The 24,574-nt window shown below is 45.3% G+C and overlaps 1 protein-coding gene across 2 annotated transcripts in view; it reads left to right on the top strand.

Annotated features, from left to right (window-relative positions):
- Window positions 1–422: 422 nt before the first annotated feature.
- EEF2K (eukaryotic elongation factor 2 kinase) overlaps window positions 423–24,574 on the top strand; it is an 85,767-nt gene continuing 61,615 nt past the window's right edge. For both annotated transcript variants that reach the window (XM_077141574.1, XM_077141573.1), the window contains exon 1: window positions 423–710. The gene's annotated coding sequence lies outside the window, so the exon portion shown is untranslated. The remainder of the gene's footprint in view (window positions 711–24,574) is intronic.

Raw genomic sequence — 24,574 nt, 5'->3', positions numbered from 1 at the left:
TAAAATGTTTTAAGTTTACGTACAGAAACATTCCAACAAGCAACGGGATGGTTTTATTAGTAATTGTGTAAAGGATTCGAATGAATACAGGAAAAAGGCGACCGGAAGGCTGGGGGTGGGGGTGGGGAGGGGTGTCCGCCACCCCGTCTGGAATTAACCATTTGGGAGGGCGCCCACCTGGCCACCGCGGGCCAGGTCCACCCCACGCATTAGCTCTGCATTCAGCGCGCCGGGGGTGCCGGCAGCGGACTCGGCTCCTATTATCGTGCTGGGCGACCCGGAGAGCGCCGGAGCAGCCAGCAGAGAGCGGCGGCTGCAACAACCCGGACCGCCGCCGGGGGCACCCACGTGAGTGCCGCGCCGTGCGCCCGCCGGCCGCAGCCCCGCCCCGCCCGCTGCTCCGGCTCCAGCCCCAGCCCCAGTCCCAGTCCCCGCCGCCGCTCGCCTCCTGCCGGGATCCGACGCTGGCGCTCCGGTCGCTGCTGCCACTCCAGCCTCGCTCGTCGTCGCCAGCTCTCCGGCCCCTGGCACGCGTCCCCCGCGCGCCGGGATCGACCCATCAGCCCCGCGCGCCCAGCTCGCCGCTCCCCGGCACCCTCGGGGGGCCCGCCCTCCCTGCACCCTGGAGCACCGGGCCGCGAGCATCTGCCAGCTCCTCTGGATTCTCGCGGCCGTGAGCAGCGGCTGCCGCGCCTGCACGCCCGAGGGAGGTAAGGTGCTGGCCGGGCTGGCTGCGGGGCGGGGATCAGGCGCCGCGGGCCTCCGCGCTCGGTGAGGCCGGCGCCGCGAGAGCCGTGGGTCTGGCACTTGGGAGTGAGCCCAAGGCCGCGCCAAAGGGGAGCGTAGGAATGGGGGGTGGGGGGGTGGGTGGGCAGTGGAGAGCTTCTCCTCCGGTTGTTAAACTCTCCAGGGCTCAGTGTTTCGCTTCTGTAAAATGGGGAGCCGTGCAGGCTAACGGCAGCCTGGGTGGCCACGCGATAGCGGCTTTCTGGCTGCGAGAGACAACTCCGGGGTCCCGCCCCGGGCTCCTCCCGGGCCAGCGGAGGGGGGCGCAGCGTGCCTTCCTGGCGTCTGCGAAATCTGGAGCCGCAGACCCCACCCGGTCCCTGAACCCGAGGCCTGCGTCAGCCCGAATTCCTGGAGCCTCGAGGACCCTCTAGACGCGCCCTTGCTGCGGTATTGGCAGGCGCCGCGGACATGTGCGCCAAAGGGCCGGACGTTAACACTCGAGTGGCGGCACCGGAGCGGGGGCCGCCCGGGTACGCCCAGGTCTAGACCCGCCTGCGCGAGCGCGGGGTTTGGTGGGGAACCACCCCAGCTGCGACGCGAGTGTGACAGAGAACTGCGTGGCAGCGAGGGGGAGACGAGATGTGCCCTGTGCGGACGCTCTCTGGAAGGCCAACTTCTGGGTCCTTGGTCCTGGGTGCCTGGTCCAGGAGAATAGGACCGAGATACCCACCGGCGAGAAACAACTTGAAGCTTGGGTTTGAATTCTGGCTGTATTACTTACCTGCACGGCGACCTTGGGCAAGTTGCTTAACCTCTCTGATCTTCATTTTCCTCATCTGTAAAATGGGTGCGCTATTACCATCTATCACCCAGTGTCCCTGTAAGGATTAGAGCGACTTAATGTGTGCTGGTGCTTAGAGCAGTGCCTGGCTCACAGCGAGTGTGTTGGGGCTCGTGGTCATTCCGAGACCTCTGGACAGGCTGTAGAGCTGCAGAGAAGTGAGCAGTAACATAGGCCCACCCTCTGATTTTAGAGGAGGAAACCAAGGCCCAGAGTGGTCCCTAGACCTTCAGAAACTCCCTAGGTGGGAGCCAGCCATGTAAACAGCAGACTCTAATAAGCAAGATGGACTAACTGGCAAAAGACAGAGCAAGCAGATGGGAGCTGATATTGCCCACTGTATGTGTGTGTGTGTGTATGCGTAGGTACTAGGGAAGGCTTCCTGGAGGAGGTGATATATAAGCTGAGTTGAGAAGGATGCTGGTGGAAGGAGGTAGGCTTTGGAGAAGGACGTATGCATTGTCTTCCTTTTCTGTGGCCCCCACAGCACCTGACATTCATTCATTTGTTCATTTGTCAATTCAACAAATACAGTCAAGTCTCTGGATGACATGAATTCAGGTGTAAAATGGTTGGGATTAGTGTGCAACTGCTAGGCCCCTCTTCTCTGGGGTGGATGGGAGTGAAGTCTTAAGTTCTTTCCTTCTACCTGGGATGAGGGGTGAGGCAGGAAGTGAGGGCCTGATATCACTGGAGATCTGTTTTTGTAACAGTTGTGCACTTCTGCTTCACCATTTTTTATTTTGTAGCTTTTTGTGACAGAGCCGTGGTTTTTTTGGCTGACTAAGGATCTATCACTGATTTGATTTTGAAGCAGTTTTTTTTTTTTTTTCCTACATGGGCAGGCACGGGAGGTGAGAATTCTGCCTGCTGAGCTACCATCGCACCGCTCTTGAGGCAATTTTAATGTGGTATGTGGCAGAGACAGCTGGGGGACACCAATGTCCATGTTCTTCTCTCTGTCTGGCCTATGGGCCCCCCTTAATTTTCTCAATTTGATGGGAACCACATGCCTGAATTTTGGCCACTAAATGCGAGCCGAGGTGGTGTGCTTCTCCTAACAAGCTTGGACCCTAAAAACCTCCCACTCTGTCCCCACTTGGCAGCCCAAGGGAGAACACTGTAAGACCTAGAGGCGGGCGGAGCTCCCTTTGGCGTCCCACACTGGAATGGGATGTGAGCAAGAAATTACCTCTAGTGGTTCAAGCCAGTGAAATTTGTTGTGGCCGTTTGTTATGGCAGTGAGTCTCTACCCTGACTAATATAATGCTTACCTTTCACTAATATATAGTGCCTATAAAATTTGCTATAGTGCCTAACCATGATAGATTATCTTGCAAGAGGAAGGCTTTCCCTGCCTGGAAAAAGTGAAAAATGAAATGCGCTAGATCATTTCAAGAATGGAAAATAGTAAACTCACCTGGCCAGAGACTACCCTAAGACTACCCTAAAAAGGACTGGGTGATTTCCTAAACCTTTGCATGGAACCTGTTCTTCCCCTCTGAAAGTTTTTAGGTTCTTCTCCTTGTTCTAAAAATTTAGGATAATGTGGTTCTCAGTGTGGTCTGTTCCTTTGTATTGTGCTGGGAACTTGGGCCCTTTCTTTCTGGAAACACATGTCCTTCAATTCTGAGAAATAGTCTGCCTTTTTTTTTTTTAATTTCCTCCCCTTTATTTCCTCTGTTCTCACTTTCCTAATATTCTATTTTAGATCCCTAGACTGGCTCTCTGATGTTCTCATTCTTTATCTCTTAGCTTCTGTTCTCTTTGCCTTAGATGATTTCCTTGACTTTATCTTCAACTTTCCGTTAAAGTTTTCATTTTTGTAAAAATATAACTAATTTCCAAGTACTCTTGTCTTGTTTGAAAAAGAAATAGCATCTAGTTCTTACTTTGTGGAGGAAATATTTTCTCACTCTAAGGATATTAATGTATGGTTGTTTTTTGCTTGTTTGTTTTTAAGTATTCTTCTTGCACAGCCTCAGTTTGCTTCCCTTGCTTTCTTTTGTGGGTTTGTTTTTGGTCTGTCTTTCATATGAGATACTTTTTCAGATATCTGATGATACCTGGCTGTATGCCCCAGAGATTGAGCCTGCAGTGGGCTCCGTGGAAAGTCTGTGGGGGTGGGAAAGACCTGCAAGCTGGGGTCTTTCCTTTGGGGTGATCTGGCCATGCTGTTTCACCGGGGAAGGGTGTCTGTTGGATTTTTATCTTGCGCTGGTCAGATTTCCCCAAAGCATTGCTCAGTCTTTGGTTGGCAGGGTGGTGTCTGGTTGCCAGGATGCTGGAGGCAGTGAGGAAGAAAGCTGAGGCTCAATAGCAGAAATTTGGATTCAGCTCTTTACCAGTGGGTTACTTAAGCTCACTCTCTAGGATTCACTGTTTCTAGTCCAGTTCTTAAAGCTGAAGCAGGAAAGTTTGAGGACCAGGTCAACACTGGGAAGTTTACATTCAAAGTAATAGCAGCTGACTGGACTGGTTTTTAAAAAATGATTGTATGCTGGAGATAAGTAGATTCTGCTGTCAGAGAAACTGCAGACTGTTACCCTAATGAACTGAAAATGTGACTGGAAGAAGGTGGGTATTCTGATGACCATGTCTGAGCTTGGGATGAAAGCATCTTGAGTTCTAAAGTGTTGCTGGAACAAGTGTTTGCAGCCAAGGATAATGGACATAAAACAAAAAGCCTTCAAACAGAGGAAAGAGTGAGTCACTAACACACTGATGATAAGGCAGAAGATGACAATTTCCTGGTCCCCACCAAAAGTCCCAGAGCTATAAAACTTCCAGAGAAACATTTCAAATGGTTAGAGAGTGAGAGGGTGGACAGTGTTGAGCTGTGATGCTTTCCAGCAAGTCCTAGCAAGGGCTCCGCTGGGAGGGGCTGAAAAGCAGGTGGCCAAACTGCAGAAAATTTCTTTAGGCTGGTGGTTCTCAAACTTCAGTGTAGGTCAGAATCCCTTGGAAGGCTTGTTTAAACACAGATTGCTGATCTGCCTCCCAAGTCCCCACCCCCACCCCCTGATTCTAATTCAGTGGGTCTGGATTGGAACCTGAGAGCTAGCCTTTCTAACAGGTTCCCTGCTGATGATCTTGCTGGTCCAGGGAAGACACTTTGAGAACCTCTGGTTTAGGAACCAATGATGGTAAAAGCCCTGGATCAGCCTGCACAGGCTTCAAACCCAACTCCCCTAATTTCTAGCTGTGTGATGCTGGGCAAGTCACTTAACCTCTGTTATGCAGTTTCTTCATCTAGGATGAAGCTAATAGTGCCCATCTTTTCGAGTTCAGGGGAGGCTTCCTGGAGGAGGTGGCATCTTAAGCTAAAACCCGAAAGGTGAGCAGAAGAGAGCAGAGGAGTTGGCCAGTGAACAGGCAGGAGGGGCAGATAGGGAGTGTGCCAGCTGGAGGGGAAGCTAGTGTCTTCCAAGAAGCTGAGAAGAGTTTAGGTAACAAGTGCTTCACAAGCGACACTGATAGGTTCTGAATCTGGCCTGTCTCAGGGCATGGAAAATGAGCTGCTGGGATGGGCCTGAAGGTGTCCACATCTCATTGGCCCAAAGGCAGTCCCCTGGGTCCATCTAGATGCAAGTCTAGATGTAGGTAATGCTGAGAAAAATGCAGTCCTTGGCTGGGCAAGTAGCGCAGTCCTGTGGAGAGCTAGCTAGGTCTGCCATGATGGCCTTTTCTGGCCCCTGGCCACCTCTCTTACTTCTTCTTCACCTCGCTTAGTCTGCTCTACTCTGTTGGATGAGTGCATTTTACAGTTGAGGAAGCTGAGATTCAGGGACTAAGTAATTTGTCCAGGATCCACTCAGCTAGTCCTGGCAGAGTCTTGGTGCTTTTCAGGCCCTCCGCCAGCCAGGCTTTCCCACGCAGGGTCTCAGCAGTGCTGTGGGGCTAACTCTTGGGATGAACCCCTGGCCACCCTCCCCTCCCCCACACAGCGAGTGTCCATGGTATCAGCAAAAATTGCCAACGTTTCTCCAGTTACCCATTCATTCAGGCAGCACGTGTTGTGGAGAACCTAGTGTGTGCCAGACATTGTGCTCTGGACTGGGGTTTCCAGAGAAATAAGACACGGCCCCCTTTGTTCAAGAAGCTCACATGGTCTGGACACCGAGAGGGCTGTGTAAACACACAGTTCCCTTGAGAAGGGAGGCATGCCCCATCCCTGGCCTGACCCTCCGGGAGGACAGGGTGTACCGGGAGACGACAAGGCTGCGCGGCAGCAGATCATTAAAAATTGAAATTCAAGCCCTTTGGTGCGTTTTGATGATCGAAGCTATAATTACAATATCTTGTGCTTTGTATTCTAAAGTTCGAATATTTTTCTAATTTTGAAAACAATAAGGAGCCCTCACCATAACAGTTTTATAGGAACAGAGCACAGCATGCTGCAGTGATATTTTTCCATTTAGCAGACTGAATGTTGGCTTATCTCCTTGGGCTCAGCAGCGGTTGCTGTTTGCATCAATAAACCAAGTTCTCAATATCCTTTTTGGTATGCATGGAGGTTTGGTTTTAAATAGAAGAGGGGGAAGAAAAAAATACATGGCATGTGATTGCTCAATATGGAAGGAGAAATATAAAAAGAAATAAAAACAAACAAAAAAAGGAAAAAGAAAAGAAGGAGGATTCCACCAGAGTCGTTCCAGAGCAGGGTCCCTCAACCTCAGCGTTCCTGCCGTTTTTAGGTGGATGGTTCCTTATTGTGGGGGGCTGCCCTGTACATTGTAGGATGTTGAACAACATTACTAGCCTCTACCTACTAGATGCCAGTAGCACTGCCTTCCCAGTTGTGACAACCAAAAGCGTCTCTAGACATTGCCAATGTCCCCTGGGCGGCAGAGTCCTAAAATCAGGGTGTGGGCAGGGCTGTGTTCCTTCTGGAAGCTCGAGGGGAAAATCTGTTTCCTTGCCTTTTCCAGGTTCTAGAGTCCACCTGCTTTCTTTGGCTCATGACCTCCTCCTGCATCTTCCTAGCCAGCAACGTGGCGTCTTCACATCTCTCTTTGTCCTGTGCCCCTGCTTCTATTGCCAGCACTGTTTCTCTCTGATTCTCTCTGAACCCCCTGCCTCCCTCTTATAAGGACCCTTGTGATGACATTGGGCCCTTTGAGGCTAATCCTGGATAAAGTCCCCAGGTCCCCATCCTTAACTTCATCACTTCTGCCAAGTCTCTTCTGTCGTGTAAGGTAACGTTATTTACAGGAGCCGGGGTTTGGGACGTGGCCAGTCTTTGGCGGGCCGTGGCTCGGCCTTCTGTTAGGCTGTTCGGCCTGGGTGTGCTGGAAATGCTTACGGAGGGCTGTGAAGAGGGAAGCGATTCGGGGGTGGGGGCATGGGGAGGGCGTAATCATAGCCAGCACTTCTGAGAGCCAGTTCTATGCTGGGCACCGCGTGAAATCCGTCAGCCCTGTTTCACAGTTGGGGAAACGACCCAGGGAAGGCTTTCTGGAAGAGGTCATGTGTGAGCTGGATTTTGAAGGGAGCAAAGGAGTTTGCCAGCTAATGGGAAAGGTATTCCAGGCATGAGGACCCGCTGGGGACAAGGGTGGGGGGGTGAGACGAGCTTGGCTGTGCACGGTGACAGGCCTGGAGAGTCGGGGGGGAGGTGAGATGGCAAGGAGGGGGCAGATGGGTGTGGATGTTGGTAAATCAGTCCTTTTATTTTGATGCCAACGATGTGATTCCTCTCAAAGGTTAAATAAATGTGCAGTTATTGAATACCTACTACATACCTGCTGGGGATATAGACATTAATAAGACACTGGCATGAACTCTTAGCTGGATGCTAGATTGTGTGAATAATCCCTGATCCTGCACACGTATCACCACCCACTGCCCACCCTCTTTGTAAATAAATAAAATGAAAGCCAGACTGGGGAGGTCTTTGATTAGCACTCGGTGAACTAAGTGCCTGCCCCACCCAAGGTCCCTCTTCCTCGGTGGAGCCGGGATCCAAAGCCAGGCCATGTGGCCGCAGAGCAGAAGCTCTGAGCCACTACATAAAGCTTAGGCTTTCATTTCTTGTTAGGGGGAGATGGAAGACTCAAGCTGGGAGTCGAGGTATCCTCGGGAACAAGCCAGGTGCAGCCCAGGACAGCCTGGCTCTGCGGTTTCCCTACCCCAGAGGCCCCCGTCAGAGGGGACGGCCAGCCACTTCTCTTGAGCCCAGCAGCTCCTGTCATTGTCAAATGAGGGTCCATGTCCCTTGTTTTGCAGGGAGCCTGATGTGCAGTATGCCCTTCACATATGTTATCTATCTGTCTTGTTTCAGTAAAAACTATGTCTTTTTGACATTGATAGGTGCAAAGGTCTCTTCTGCTTTCTCACTACCCATTTGCAGCACAAAAGCTGCATCCTCCCTTCTCTGCCACAGTGAGATGAATGCATACCAAACTGGGAGAAACTCGTAGCTTCTTTTAGTTGGTGCAGTAAGCCAGAGAGTTGTTGGCATGGATTCTAGAAGAACCAGGAGACGACCTGGTCTGGGGGTGGGTGAGGAAGGGAAGTACTGAAGGGAGGTGGAATAAAGGCTCGTTTATTATCGTAAGAAATCAGCAGATAAGGACCAAAATAGATATATTAAGAAATAGCAGGAAGAGCCTGTTCTTTAGAGAGGTGGAGATATTTGCCCGGAGTAACATCTAGAATAGCTAGAAGTGGTTGCCTTCTCCAGTTGCAAAGGTTGTTCTTCTAGAGTGGAACATTGCATAGCCTGTGTGGTCAGCACAGTGGCCCTGATAGTGTTACGACTCAAAAGTGTGTCCTCTTCCAGTGTGCACAGAGTCGATGAGAAGGCACTGGGATTTTTTTTTCTTGGCGTGGGCAGGCACCAGGAATTGAACCTGATTCTCCCACATGGCAGGTGAGATCTCTGCCACTGAGGCCACCATTGCCTGCCCAAGGCACTGGGATTGGGAAAAGACAAAAAGTTTATTTTGCAAAGGCAAGCCTTGTGAAGACAGGAGGGCAGTTTCCTTGAATCTGTCTTCTCGAACTGGAGAAACTTTCAGTGTTTTATAGCATTCAAATAAAGGCAGGCAGGCTTAGGATAACAAGCCAAGCTGTTTTAGATGACAAGGTCAGAGATAGTCTAATTGCTGCATGTGCTTGGGGTGATGACATATTTAGGCTACTGCACATGGCAGACGTGCTAACTTTGATTAGAACTGGCTAGGTACAGCAAAATAGTATAGGAATTTGGGGTGTTTGGTTCTGGGCTGACATATTAATCAGTAAGTAGCTAAGAGCAAGGGCACCTGAATTCAGGGTTGCAAAACAAGATACAAGTGAGGGCATCCAGGAGTTGTTTTGGTTACAGTGTGCAGTTTCAAAGCATTGCATCAGTAAAACAAAGCACTTGGGTTACAGTTAAAAGAGAAATGGTAACTTTTATAACTTAGGGAGAGAGCTGCTCTGAAAAGTGATGGTAGGGCTATGAAAAATGGGTCAGGATCCCCTACAGTAGGAAAGGGGTGTTGCTTTTAATCGTGTGCTTTAATAAAAGTTTTTTAAAATTAATTTTAAAATTAATAATCCTGACTGGCTTTTGGACTTTCCAGACGGCAGGTAACAGAACACCTATCTGTAACCTGCTTAAGCCAACCCCCAGCTCTCTCTCCCCCCAAAAAAGAGGGTTTGGGTTTATTATGCCATATAATTCAGAAGTTGACAGAGGGGATGTTTGGATTCAGGGTCTCAGATAACATCATCACCATTTTCTTTTCTTCATCTCTTACTCTGCTCTCAGTCGCACACCAGCTGTATTCTCTCCTGGGCTCTGGTCCTGTCTCAGCCCTCTTGGATTCACACCCAGCGGGAAAAATTTGACCATCTCAAGCTTAAAGCCCTGGTTGGCCTGGGGTTGAACCGGATTGGCTCGCCTTGGGTCACATGCCCACCTCAGAGCCAATCAGGGCGGCCGGGCCCCTGAATGCTGTGATTGGGTTAGACCTGGGTCACGTGACATCCTTGGCACCTGGCGGGAGGCTCCCCACCCCAACCACATGGCCTGAGAATGTGGGGGAAACAGATTCCCAAACAGAAGCAGATTGGGGGCATTTGGGGGCGTGTAAATCACCTGTGTACACTGGTAGCCGTGGAAGACTGGCGTTTTCTCCTCACACTGGGCATGTATCGTGCGTGCACTGTTGGTTCTGGGATGCTAGCTCTTGGTAGTGGGAAGTGGCCAGATTCCAGCCCCTTTCCCCAGCAGGAAGGCAGCACCGGGGATGAAGGCAAACCCCAAGGAGGGCCGGTGGCCATTGCAGCTTGGCCTCCAGGCCTTGGCCTGGGCATTGCAATCATAGTTTCCCGTGCGGCGGCTGCCAGAGGAGCCCGTTATAGCAAGATCAGGGAGCTCAGTGACTCTATGGCCAGAACCTAAAATAGCCTGTTCCCTGAGGAGCGCTGCAGAAGTTTGGCTTTGCTCCTAACCAGACGTCCAGGTCACCAGCAGTCTGGCTGGGACCCGTGACTGAGCCTCCTTAATTTATGATAATAAAAATTATCATAGTTATAGTACTGTTCCTTAGTGCTTCCTCTGTACCGGCACTGTCAACTGATTGGGTTGGATACAACTATGCATCCCGATTTACAGATGAGGAAACTGAGGCTTGGGATGTTAAGTCCCACACTTAGGAAGGGACAGAGCTGGGACTTGTACTCAGGTTTGCCTGACTCAGATCCATAGAGATATTTTCCCTGGCTGTGCCAGGAACACAGAGGGGAAGATAATAGATGTCTAAGTGAGGGCAGAGGAAACCTTGCAGAGGATCCTGGTGTGTCGGGAGCCAGGTTCCTGCTTCTGGCCTCAGGTTGTCTCAAAGCAGGCCCCTTCTATGAGCCAAAGGAAGCCCAGGTTAGATGGATGTTTCTAGGAGGGTGGGTGCGCTGGCTGGTGTTGAACAGATATCATACAGCTGGGTTAAGGGCCGATGAGGGCCCCTTGCCTATCTGGGGACATCCAGCATCCCCCAGGTAACCAGACTCAACGGGCAGATATGGGAGCAGCTGCCAAGTTAGATTGAACTGTGGATTGAAGCCATGGTTTCCCAGAATGACCCTGCCCAGGCCCCAACTTGTCATTAGGGATGAGGCTTTTTATGATATGTGAGAGAACGGGCTACTGGCCCACATAGGATTAGCAAATAGTAAAGGGGAAAAAAGGAAATTACCATAGATTAAATAAAGTTTAGCTACTGAAGCCTGGAGGTTGCAATCCAGGTCTCATATGGGGTCCAATGAAGTAAGAGACCAGGCTCCTCCTATCTAGTGGCTCTGTCATCCTCAGCATATGCGTTCTCCTCATGGTCTGAAATAGCTGCCTAAGCTCCAGCAATCACACCTGCACTCCAACTAGCAGGAAGGCAGAAAGGCAGAAGGGTACATGCCTTCCCTTTAAGGACGCTTTCCTAAAGTTGCACACACCACTTCTGCTGATATCCAATTGACTGGAACTTGGTTGCATGGCCACACCTAGCTGCAAAGGAGACTGGGAAATGTAGACTTTATTCTGTGTGGCATGTGCTTAGCTCAAAGCCACTGGTTCTTTTATTAAAGAAGAACAGCTTTTGGGGGAAAGTGTGCAGGCTGCCACAGCTGCCTTAAGAGCAAATTTATGGCAACTCACAAGCCATAAAACAGATGACTCTCACTCAGCTCTGGAATACATATCAAGTGCTTGCAGCTACAAGGCACTGTGCCAGGCAGGGCTACAGCTGCTTGTTTGCAGCTCCGTTTGTTTCCCAGCTTCTAGAAGGAAGTCAGGTTTGTGTGGTAGGCCAAGTAGTAGGATTCTAATCAGAATTCCTCTGTAAACTATCTGTGGAACCCACTCAGCCCCCTTCCCCATTCTGCTCTCTCCACTATAATAAGAGGGAGTTGGCAAGGTGAATTAATTTGTTCCAGGTCACCAACAGCAGAGCTGAGATTTGTAGTCCGGCTCTCGAGGCCAGGCTCTTAACCATGGAGCTACACTGCCTTGAAGCTGTGGTTCTGGCCCATCACCTGCCACTGGCCTGGCTGGACCTGCTGGCAGCCCTAGGGAACACACTGTGTTGGTCAGCAGGGGTTCTGGCCAAGGGCTGGTCAGAGAAGAGGAGATGCTGGAGCTGGGAGCAGCTGAGAGTGGGGAGAGGTAGGCGCAGGGTCTGGGAAAGATTTGGTAACGAGCAGGATCAGGTGATCTGGGTCTCCGCTGTGTCTTGTCCAGAGGGTGAGAGACAAACTTGGCAGATGACATAGTGATTTTTGAACCGTGAGTTGAGAAATTAATGTGTGATCACCATTTAGGAAAAGAAAATAGGAGTCAGAAAAACATAAAAAGAGAAACTTGTGGAACAGAAAGTAACAGAGTGCATGGTAAGCCTACGTAGTTTGCTGAAATTTTAATTTCAGTTTTATAGGTGTGTACTGGGTTAGGAGATAAAATGTATTTTCCTACTGTGGTAGCTGTCAAGGAAGTTCCAAAGGCTCAGATCCATCAAATTGCCTTCCTGATGGGAAGAGCTATTAAGAAAATTGGAAATTATTGTCATCTAAACAATTAAAAACTATTTCTTTACTTATTTATTATTTTATGTTGAAAGCAATCCAGACTTGTAAAATCTTAAAACAGTACAGAAATGTACAATGTAAAAAAAAGTTATTTTCACCCCCACCTCCAGCTTGCCACCTCCCAGCTAGAGCAGTTCCTGTGGCTTTTTCGAGAAAGTTTTAATGCATGTACAAATGACCTTTATTCTTTAAACACAAATAGGATCCTCATAGTTTATCTGCTCCTCTGTAACTTGCTTTTAAAATTTAACAAGCTTTTTTTTTTTTTTTTAACCATCTTTGTTTTTTATTGTTGAGCTTCAGGTTTGGTTTTTTTTTTTTTTTTTTCTGTATACTGTACTGTGGGGTCACATTTCATTATTTTTCAATGTGAGTATCCCGTTATTGCAGCACCATTTGTTGAATTTTGTATTAGTGTTTGTTTCACTTTTTTTTTTTTTTTTGGAGTGCATGGACCAGGTCTCCCACCAGGCAGGTGAGAATTCTACCACTGAACTCCCCTTGCACCCACCCCCCACCCCCCAGGTTCACATTTGTGTTGCACAGTCCATGGATTTCTTTTATTTTTTTTAATTTTACTCTAGTGGCCTATTGTGATGGTTAAGTTCATGTGCCAGCCCGGCCAGAGTATGATGTCCAATTGTTTGGTCAAGTAAGCACTGGCCTGATTGTTACTGTGAGGGTATTCCCTGGACTTGAATCATCAGTACATAGATTGCATCTATGACTGATTGCACCTACAATCAACTGAGGAGATTGCCTTCAACAATGAGAGATTTCTTGTCTAATCAGTTGAAAGTTTTAAAGGGAGACTTGATGATTTCAGCAGTCAGAAGGGAGAATTTTCATCTCTATTTCAGTGATCCAGCTTCTCCTGGGGAATTTATAGAAAACCACCAGAGTTCCCAGCTTGCAGCCTGCCCCAGAAATTTGGATTTGCCCATCCCCACAGTCACATGAGACAATTCTTATAAAGATCTCATAATACTTACAGAAGTCTCTGGTCCTTCTGTTTCCCTAAACAATGCTAAAAAATTCAGCTTTGGTATGGGAAATGGTTCTTGAGAGGCAGAAACTTAAGGACGAGATTTCTGAATTGGTTCCAGTGGTTTTGGAATTGGCTCTTTAATGTGATTAGATTTAGAAGCACTAATCACTCTGTTTCTACCAATCAAGATAAAACTGATAATCCCTGGCATGAGCTGGCAATAGAGTACACAAAATATCACTGGATATGGCTACTCCAGTGCTTATAAGAGGCAAGGCTGTGGGTGAGAGTGTATTTGCTATCTTAACAGAGTTTTGTGGAGTTAAAAAGTATAATGAGTTTGCCTGGTTGTTCCTAAATACACTGGACCCAGTTCTAAAAGAAAAGAATGAGTTCAAGCCTTCAAATTTCCAACTTAAGCACTGCATGAAAGACATGAAAGTTTCTGTGTGTGCCCTGAAAAGAAAATCTTATTTTGTGTAGCTGCAGACTTGAGAGTTCTAGAAAACAGACCCATAGTCACATTGTGTGAGTGGCAAAATTAGAATGTAAACTGAATTCCCAACCTTGCAGGCTTTTAAAGTGAGGACATTGATAGCAAAGAAATGGGATCCTGAAAATTGAAATGGGGACATAGGGGTTGATAATGATGGAGGTGAGGACATTGAAACCCCAGATTCTGCTGCATCTTTGCCTAATAAACTTGTAATGGTCTGTAGACCTACTGTGTGCCCTGAGGAAGCAGCCATGCAGCCTCCACCTGAAGAGATTAACCATGCTGTGCCCAATAAACCTGTGTTCTACCTCCCACAGCCCTCACTCCAGGTCTGAAGAGATTAATCCTGTTTCACCAGATGAAATTGCAAAGGAATGCCCCGAGGTAATTGGCTTGCAAGAGACACTTCTAATTCTTCTCTTGACTCACCCACACCACCCCCTTTCCTTTCAGACCTGTAAGTAGAAGTCCCAACAGGCCCCAAAAGGTGAGGGACCCATGAGAAGGTGCACTACACTGCAAGAGAACTGCATGAGTTTTCCAATTTAGATAGATAGAAATCAGGGGAATGTGAGTAGGAATGGATATTAAGGGTATAGGGTAATGGTGGAAGGAATATAAAGTTGGATCAGGCTGAATTTATTGATATGGGCCCACTAAGAGATTCTGCATTCAGTGTTGTAGCTCGAGGGGTTAGAAAAGGCATTAACAGTTCATTTGGATGGTTGGCTGAAACATGGATCAAAAGGTGGATAACATTATCTGAGGTCAAAATGCCACAACTGCCCTGGTATGATGTAGATGAGGGGATCCAGAGCCTCAGAGAGATGGGAAGGTTAGAGTGGATTTATCATGTGAGACCTGCTCCGACACCCCAGGGATGTCCAGAGGACATGCCTTTCAGCAAGCCTGTGAGGAATAAATTTCTGAGAATAACTCCATCATCCCTGAAGAGCTCTAAAGTCAGTCACCCTTACCTATAGGTGAGGTATTACTGTGGGAACTGCTGACACTGAGCTGAAATCCTTAAGCGCAAGGTAGATGATTGGATCCCAGTTGGCAGAAGTGAAGTGGCAGGACTCAATCAACAAAGACAAGGTGGGTGTGGCCACCACAATGGACAGCAGACCCAAAGCAGCAATAAAAATGGTCTGACTTGCAGAGATCTATGGTTTTGGCTGGTAGGTAATGGGGTACCTAGAAGTAAAATAGATGGGTAGTCTACTAAATTCTCACTTGATCTGTATAAGCAGAAGGTTCTAGATCAGGTGGACAAAAGTCTAGCTTGAATGACAAAAACAGAGTCTCACAGCCCCTCAATCAATTCCCAGATTTGAGACAGTTCACAGAGCCAGAGCCCCTTGAATGAGAAGAAGGTTGGATCCCCTTCGGGAAGGATTCTGATACACTGCCAAAAATTTATGCTGTTAATATAAACTAACCTTCCCCAAATATAAACCTATGGCCTTATACCAGGGTGACTGTGCAATGAGGAAAAGGAAATAATCGGACATTTCAGGGATTATTAGACCCTGGCTTGGAAGTTACATTAAATTTCAAGAGACTCAAAATATCATTCTGGTCTACCAGTCAGAGTAGGGGCTTATGGAGGTCAGGTGATTAATGGAGTTTTAGCTCAGATCCATCTCACAGTGGATCCAGCGGGTCCCAGACCCATTCCGTGGTTATTTACCTAGTTCCAGAATGCGTAATTGGAATCGACAGACTCAGCATCTGGCAGAATCCCCACTTTGGTTCTCTGACTTGTGGAGTGGTGCCTATTATGGTAGGAAAGGCCAAATGGAAGCCACTAGAACTGCCTCCACCTGAGAAAATAGTAAATCAAAATCAATACCAGTTTCCTGGAGGGATTTCAGGGATTAGTGCCACCATCAGGACTTGAGGGATCATAACAATCATAAATATTTATGCACCGAGCCAGAATGCTCCAAAATACATGAGGCAAACACTGAAAAGAGAAATAGACACATCCACCATAATAATTGGAGACTTCAATTCCCCACTCTCATCAATGGACAGAACATCTAGACAGAGGATCAATAAAGAAACAGAATTTGAATAATACAATAAATTAGCTAGACTTAATAGACATTTATAGAACATTACACCCCACAACAGCAGGATACACCTTTTTCTCAGGTGCTCATGGATCATTCTCAAGGATAGATCATATGCTGGGTCACAAACAAGTCTCAATAAATTTAAAAAGATTGAAATCATACAAAACACTTTCTCAGATCATAAAGGAATGAAGTTGGAAGTCAATAATAGGCAGAGTGCCAGAAAATTCACAAATATGTGGAGGCTCAACAACACACTCTTAAACAACCAGTGGGTCAAGGAAGAAATTATAAGAGAAATCAGTAAATACCTCCAGGAAAATGAAAATGAAAATGCAACATATCAAAACTTATGGGATGCAGCAAAGGCAGTGCTAAAAGGGAAATGTATTGCCCTAAATGCCTATGTCAAAAAAGAAGAAGGGGCAAAAATTGAGAAATTAACTGTCCACTTGGAAGAAGTAGAGAAAGGACAGCAAACTAACCCCAAAGTAAGCAAAAGGAAAGAAATAATGAAGATTAGAGCAGAAATAAATGAAATTGAGAACATAAAAACAATTGAGAAAATCAACAAAACCAGAAGCTTGTTCTATGAGAAAATCAATAAGATTGATGAACCCTTAGCAAGATTGACAAAAAGAAGAAGAGAGAGGATGCAAATAAATAGGATCCAAAATGGAAGAGGAGATATAACCACTGACCCCACAGAAATAAAGGAAGTAATGACAAGATACTGTGAACAACTTTATGCTAATAAATATGACAATGTAGATGAAATGGACAACTTTCTAGAAAGGCATGAACAACCAACTTTGACGCAAGAAGAAATAGACCTCAACAAACCAATCACAAGTAAAGAAACTGAATCAGTCATTAAGAAGCTCCCCCAAAAGCTTCTTAAGCTTCTTAATGCTTTAGCTTTAAGCATTTCTTTTAGCTTTCCTAAAAGAAAAGTCCAGGACCAGATGGCGTCACATGTGAATTCTACCAAACATTCCAGAAAGAATTAGTAACAATCTTCCTCAAACTCTTCAAAAAAATTGAATAGGAGGGAAAGCTACCTAACACATTGTACAAAGCCAATATCACCCTCATACCAAAGCCAGACAGAGATATTACAAAAAAAACAACAACTACAGACCAATCTCTCTAATGAATTTAGATGCAAAAATCCTCAACAAAATTCTAGCAAATCGAATCCAGCAACACTTTGAAAGTATTATACATCATGACCAAGTAGGATTCATCCCAGGTATGCAAGAATGGTTCAACATAAGAAAATCAATTAATGTAATATGCCATGTCAACAAATCAAAGCAGAAAAACCACATGATCATCTCTGTTGATGCAGAAAAGGCATTTGACAAAAATTAACATCCTTTCTTATTGAAAACACTTCAAAGTATAGGAATAGAAGGGAACTTCCTCAAAATGATAAAGGGAATATATGAAAAACCCACAGCTGACATCATCCTTAATGGGGAAAAACTGAAAACTTTCCCCCTAAGATCAGGAACAAGACAAAGATGTCCACTATCACCACGGTTATTCAACATCGTGTTGGAAGTTCTAGCCAGAGCAATTAGACAAGAAAAACAAATACAAGTCATCAAAATTGGAAAGGAAGAAGTAAAACTCTGTTTGCAGATATGATACTATATGTCGAAAACCCTGAAAAATCCACAGCAAAACTACTAGAGCTAATAAATGAGTACAGCAAAGTGGCAGGTTACAAGATCAACACCCAAAAATCTGTAGTGTTTCTATACACTAGTAATGAACAATCTGAGGGGGAAATCAAGAAAAGGACTTGAGGGATGCAGAAGTGGTGATTCCCACCACATCCCTATTCAACTCTCCTGTTTGGCTTGTGCAGAAAACAATTAGGTCTTGGAGGATGACAGTGGATTATCGTAAACTCAACCAGGTGGTGACTCCAATTACAGCTGCTGTTCCAAACGTGTTATCATTGTTTGAGCAGATCAGTACATCACTTGGTACCTGGTATGCAGATACTGATCTGGCAAATGCTTTTTCTTCAATTCCTGAAGGTAAAAAAGAGTTTGCATTCAGCTGGCAAGGCCAGCAATATATTTTCACCATGCTATGTCAGGGTTGTATCAATTCTCGAGCCTTATGTCATAGTGTAGTCTGCAGAGACCTTCATTGTCTCTCCCTTTATTTAAGACATCACACTGGTCCACTGTATTGATGATACCTACTGAGCAAGAAGTAGCAACTACTCTAAACTTATTGGTGAGGCATTATCCACACCAATTTGCTGTGTTAGGGGGTAGAAGATAAGTCCAACAAAAATATAGGAGCCTTCCACCTCAGTGGAATTTCTGGGTGTCCAGTGATATGGGATATGTTGAGATATCCCTTCAAAGGTGAAGGATAAGCTGCTACATCTGGCCCCTCCTGTGACCAAAAATGGGGCACAATGCCTAGTTGGTTTCTTTGGATTTTGAAGACACATATTCCCATTTGAGGGTGCCCATATACTGAGTGGCCAGAAAAGCTGCTAGTTTTGAGTGGGGGCCAGAACACGAGGAGGCTCTGCGACAGGTCCAGGCTGTTGTACAAGCTGCTCTGCCACTTGGGCCATATGATCCAGCACATCAGTGGTGCTGGAAGTGTCAGTGGCAAATAGAGATGCTGTCTGGAGCCTTTGATAGACCCCTCTAAGAGAGGCACAATGTAGTCCTTTAGTATTTTGCAGCAAGGCCTTTCCATCATCTGTAGATAATTCTCCTTTTGAGAAACAGCTTTTGACCTGTTACAGTAGAGATCGAATGGCTAACCACGGGCCGCTAAGTTCCCATGAGACCTGAGTTGCCTATCATGAACTGGGTGTTGTCTGACCCACCAAACCATAAAGTATGGCGTGGACAGCTGTACTCCATCATAAAATGGAAATGGTATGTATGAGAAGGGGCTTGAGCAGGACCTGAAGGCACAAGTGAGTTAGGTGAGGAAATGGCTCGAATGCCCATGACCTCACTCCTGCCCGGCATTACATGAAACAATTCTTTTAAAGATCTCATAATATTTACGGAAGTTTCCCGTTGATTCTGTTTCTCTAGAGAACCCTGACAATACACATGTACACCCTAGAATTCCCCCTTTAACCGCACTCAAATCTATAATTCAGTGCTGTTTATTATATTCACAAGATTGTACTACCATCACTACTATCCATTACCCAAACGTTTCCAATTTACAAATTGTACGGTTTCTATTTACTGTCTTTTAAAAAGCTTTATTGAGACATAATACGTACACCATGTGATCTGCCCATTTAAAGTGTACAGTTCAATGGTTTTTAGCCCATTGATGATGTTGTGCAACACGCATCGATTCTGTAACATTCCCATCACCCCAGAAGAAACCTCGTACCCATTAGCAGTCATCCTCCATCTCTCTGCAACACCCCAGCCCTAGGCAACCACTCATTGGTCTGAGTAGATCTGTTTGTTCCAGACGTTTCATATAAATGAAATCATACACTATGTAGTCTTTTTATGACTGGCTTCCTTTGCCTAGTATAATGTTTCTTAATCTTCTCCCATGTTAATGCATCAGAACTGCTTTCCTTTTTGTAGCTGAATAATATTCCATTTTTGGATATGTGACATTTTATTTATCCGTTTGTCAGTTGATAGATATTTGGATTGTGTCCCCTTCTTGGCAATTATGAATAATGCTGCTGTGAACATTTGTGTGCAAGTTTTTGTAAGGACGTGTTTCATTTCTCTTGGGTTTGATACCTAGGGAGTGAAGTTTCTGGGTTCTATGGTAACTTTATGTTTAACCTTTTAGAGAACAGTTTGATTGTTTTCCAAGGCAGCTGCACCATTTCACGTTTTCACCAACAATGTATGAGGGTTCCAACTTCTCTACATTCTCACAAATGCTTGTTATTTTCTGTTTGTTTGTTTTTTAGTTATTGTTTTGGCTATCCTTGTGGGTATGAAATGGTGTCTCATTGTGGTTTTGGTTTGCATCTTTTCATGTGTTTATTGACCACTTGTATTCAGAGAAGTATCTATGCAAATACTTTGTTTATTTAAAAATATATATTGGGATAACATATATCAAACAAATAGTTCCTTTATAGCCATTCTTTACATTTTATTTTTATTGTGGTAGTATATATATTATAAAATTTGCCATTTTAAATTCCTTTAGTTGTACAGTTCAGTGGCATTAATTATATTTATAATGTTGTGCCACCATCACCACCATCCATTACCAAAACTTTCTCATCACTCAAAGCAGAAATTCTATACTCATTAAGTACTAATTCTCCATTTTCCCTAACTCCAGGGACCCTCCAATCTACTTTCTGTCCATGACTGTTTTTTCCCCTTTAAACTTTTTATTTTGAAATCATTTAAAACTTACAGGACAGTTGCAAAAATAATACAATCCCTGTATAGAGAACTCCAGCTTGCAAACCCAATCAATTATCCAGATCCACTGATTCAAGAATTTTTGAACACATAATACTTCCAGGTACTTTTCCTGACATGTTATTGCAGTTATCAAATTCAAGAAATTTAACATTGATATAAGGCTTATATTATAATCTGTATTCCATTTTTTTTCCTCATACGTCCCAATAACGTCCTTTTGAGCCTTTTCTCTTCATTATTAAATCTTTCCAGGATCACTTTTTGCATTTATTTGTCATTGTCTGTTTACTTGCTCTTTTTTTTTAATTGTGGGAGCACTCATACGACATAAGCTTTCCCATCTTCGGTGGTTTGGAGCTGTATGTACCCCAGAAAAACATGTTCTTAAACTTAATCCATTCCTGTGAGTGTGGCCCCATTGTAAGTAGGACCTTTCGATGAGGTTACTTCAGTTAAAGTATGGCACAGGATGGGCCTCAGTCTTGTTACTGGAGTCCTTTATGAGCAGAGTGAAGCTCAGACACAGAGAGAAAGCCCAGGACACAAGAAGCTGAACATCAGTGGAACCTAGAAGAGAAGAGAGAGACCAGGAGAGGCCGCCATGTGCATTGTCATGTGACGCAGGAGCCCAGGACTGAGGGTCACCAGCAGCCAGCCCCAGAGTGCCAGCCTTTGGGAAGAAAGCATCACCTTGATGATGATGGACATTTGGATATTTTTTTTATTTGGACATTTTTCTAGCCTCAAAACTATGCACCATAAATTCTCATTATTTAAGCCAACCCACTGCATGGTATTTGCTTAAGCAGCCAAGTAAACTAAAATACCATCTTAACTTCTCCCAAGCATTCCGTTCAGTGGGATGAGTTGTATTCACAATGTTATGGTACCTGTACCACCTTCCAGTACTAAAACTTGCCCCCCACCACAAACAGAAACCCTATGCTCGTTAGGCATTAACTTCCCATTTCCCCTGCCTCCCTTTCCTGGTAACTTGAACTCTACTTTCTCTCTCTGTGAGTGAGATGGTTTGAAGCTGTACTTAGCCCAGAAAAGATCATGTTCTTTTAATCTATCCCTGTGGGTATACTGTGGGTAGGACCTTTTGATTAGGTTATTTCAGATGAGGAGTGTCCCAGGATGGATCTTAATCCTATTACTGGAGTCCTTTATAAGAGGATAAAACACATAGAGAAGCTCAGAGAAGCACACAGAAAAAAAGCCCTAGAGAAGCTGAGAGAGGAAGCCACTGAAGCCAGCAGCTGAAAGCAGTGAAACCCAAGAGAGAAGGACCAGTAGTTGTGACCATGTGTCTTGCTGTCTGACAGATGAGCCCAAGCTTGCCTGTAGCCAGTCTCCAGGGAGAAAGCATCACCTTGATCGTACCTTGATTTGGATATTTTCACAGCCTGAGGACTGTAAGCTTGTAAGTTAATAAATCTCCATTGTAAAATCCAACCCATTTCTGGTATATATTGCATTTTATCACCTCTAGCAAACTGAAACAGATTTTGTTACTGAGAGTGAGGTGATGCAAATGCAAATACCAAAAAAATGTTGAAACGGCTTTATAAATGGATAAGGGGGAGATTCTGAAAGAATTATGAGGAGCTTGATAGAAAAGGCCAAGATTGCTTTGAAGAGATTGTTGGTAGAAATATGGATGCTAAAGACAGAAATGATGGATGTGTCATTGCCACCTGGAAGAAAGGCATGTGATTCTTATTTTTTTTAATTTTTGTTTTTATTTGTTTTTGCATGGGCAGGCACTGGAAATTGAACTCAGTTCTCCGGCACCACAGGAGAGAACTCGGCCACTGAGCCACCATGGCCTGCCCAGGTGATACTTACTTTAAAGTGGCAGAGAATTTGGCAAAATTGAATACTGGTGTTGAATGGAAGGTAGAATTTAATAGTGATGAGCCTGGATATTTAGTTGAGGAGATTTGCAAACTAAAGCGGAAAGTGGGGCTTCCCTCCTTGCAGCTTATAGTAAAATGCAAGAGGAAAGGGATAAGCTGAGAACTGAACTCTTGGGTACAAAGAAACCAAAAATTGATGGTTTGGAAAATTATGAGCTTTTGGAATACGAGTCCCCAGAGAATGGAGCCCTATGTGAGGATGTAACTGCGCATGGAATCAGTCAGCCATCTCAGTGGGAGTCAGAATTGGAAATGCAGTTATTCAGAAAGGATACCCCTGTGTACTGCATGTGAAACTGACAAGTTTGTTGCAAGATCTGTATGAATGGAACCACTGCAAGCCTAGACTAAAAGGGACAGATTGGAGGAAAAATGACTTCAAAGGCAGAACTGTGGAAGCTGAGGTCTGGAGCAAAGAATCTTCTTGGGCCAGGAGAGCAGACCCACTAACACAGATGGAAAGGGTAAGTTTGCCCTGCAGCTTGCAGAGGGAAGGCCTTCTGCCCTGTTGTACAGGAGGAGTGTTACCACCCCAGGGTTCTCAGATGCCTGGGAATTGCGGAGAGCGTGGCCACCCCGTTGTTTCGCAAGAGTGCTGCCGCCCCAGCCTTTGGAGAGGGTGGGGCATGTTCCCTGAGGATTGGTGAGAGTCTGGCTGCCACTCCACTGTTCTGAGGGGGTTGAACCTATGCCCTGGAGATTGCAGAGAGTCTGGCTGCCACCCTGATGCTTGAGGAGGGTGGAGCTGAGAGCGTGGCCATCTCCCCAGTGCTTGGAAATTTTGGAGCCCTCACCCCAGTGTTTACAGAGAGCAGAGCTACTACTGCATATGCCTTTGAAAATGGTGGGGCTGCTGTCTATCAAGCCCCAAGGACAAAAACATCATTGTATAGATGACTCATACCTTGAAATCTAATGAAGTTTGCCCTGTAGGTTTTTGGAACTGATTTTCCTTCCATTTTTTCCCTCTAGCAATGGAAATGTTTATTCTATGTTTGTCCCTCCTTTGTATATTGGAAGCAGGTAACTTGTCCTAAGTTTCAGAGGTCCACAGCTGGAGGGGAATTGTGCCCCAGGTCAGATCACATCTGTAACTGATTTTGATAATACTTTGTACTTAATATTGTTACTGAAATTATTTAAGCCTTTTATGATATTGTGATGAAATGAATGTATTTTGCATATGGAAAGAACATGTCATTTTGGGTTCCAGAGGGTGGAGTATGTGGGTGTGAAGCTGTATGTACCCAGAAAAGGTTATTTGCTTATAACCTCTTCCTTTGGCAGTAGATCTGTTGTGGGTAGGACCTTTTGATTTAGGTTATTCCAGTTGAGGAGTGCCACAGGATGGGTCTTAATCCTTTTACTGGAGTCCTTTATAAGATGATAAAAACACAGAGAGACACTGAGAGAAGCACACAGAAAAAAAAAAATGTCCCAGAGAAACTGAAAAAGAAAGCTACTAAAGCCAAAAGCTGAAAGCAGTGAAACCCAGGAGAGAAAGAACAACAGACATTTCCATGGGCCTTGCCATCTGACAGAGGAACCTAAGCTTGCCAGTAGCTGGTCTTCAGGGAGAAAGTACTGCCTTTGAGTTGGACGTTTTCACAGCCTAAGAACTGTAAGCTTTTAAGTTAATAAATCCCCATTGTAAAAGCCAGCCCATTTCTGGTACATTGCATTTCATCAGGTTCAGCAAACTAAAATGATGAATTTGCATCTTCTCCAATATTTTCTTTGTGGTTACCATGGAGCTTAAATTAATCCTATATCTGCAACAATCTCATTTGGTTTGATACCAATTTAACTTCAACAGCATCCACAAACTATTTTCCTTTGTCCCTCCTTACCCCTCAACTTTTTGTGGTATTATTACAAATGAAATCTTTATATATTTGTGCAAAAACCATAGATTTCTCATTATTTGTTATGCATTTGCTTTTTAGATCCTGTGAAAAGTAAAAAGAGGTTGCAAATCCTAAGTACTGGCATTTATATTTATGTATGTCATTACCTTTACTGGAGATTCTCTTGTGACTTTGATCTATTGTCTAGTGTCCTTTCCTTTCAATCTGCAGAAACCCTTTTAGCATTTCTTGTGGGCCTGATCAGTGATGACAGCCTCTCTAGCTTTTGTTTATCTGGGAATGTCTCCATTTGTTCTAGTTTGCTAGCTGCCGGAATGCAATATGCCAGAAATGGAATGGCTTTTTAAAAGGGGAATTTAATGAGTTGCTAGTTTACAGTTCTAAGGCCGAGAAAATGTCCCAATTAAAGCAAGTCTATAGATATGTCCAATCAAAGGCATCCAGGGAAAGGTACCTTGGTTCAAGAAGGCCGATGAAGTTCAGGGTTTCTCTCTCAAATGAGAAGGCACATGGCAAACACAGTCAGGGCTTCTCTCTCAGCTGGAAGGGCACATGGTGAACACGGCGTCATCTGCTAGCTTTCTCTCCTGGCTTCCTATTTCGTGAAGCTCCCCGGGAGGCGTTTTCCTTCTTCATCTCCAAAGGTTGCTGGCTCGTGGACTCTC

This window comes from Tamandua tetradactyla, chromosome 23 (genome assembly GCF_023851605.1).
Source record: "Tamandua tetradactyla isolate mTamTet1 chromosome 23, mTamTet1.pri, whole genome shotgun sequence".
Lineage (NCBI taxonomy): Eukaryota > Metazoa > Chordata > Mammalia > Pilosa > Myrmecophagidae > Tamandua > Tamandua tetradactyla.
Note: the sequence above shows the minus strand (reverse complement) of the source record. Positions and strands in the feature narration are given on the sequence as shown.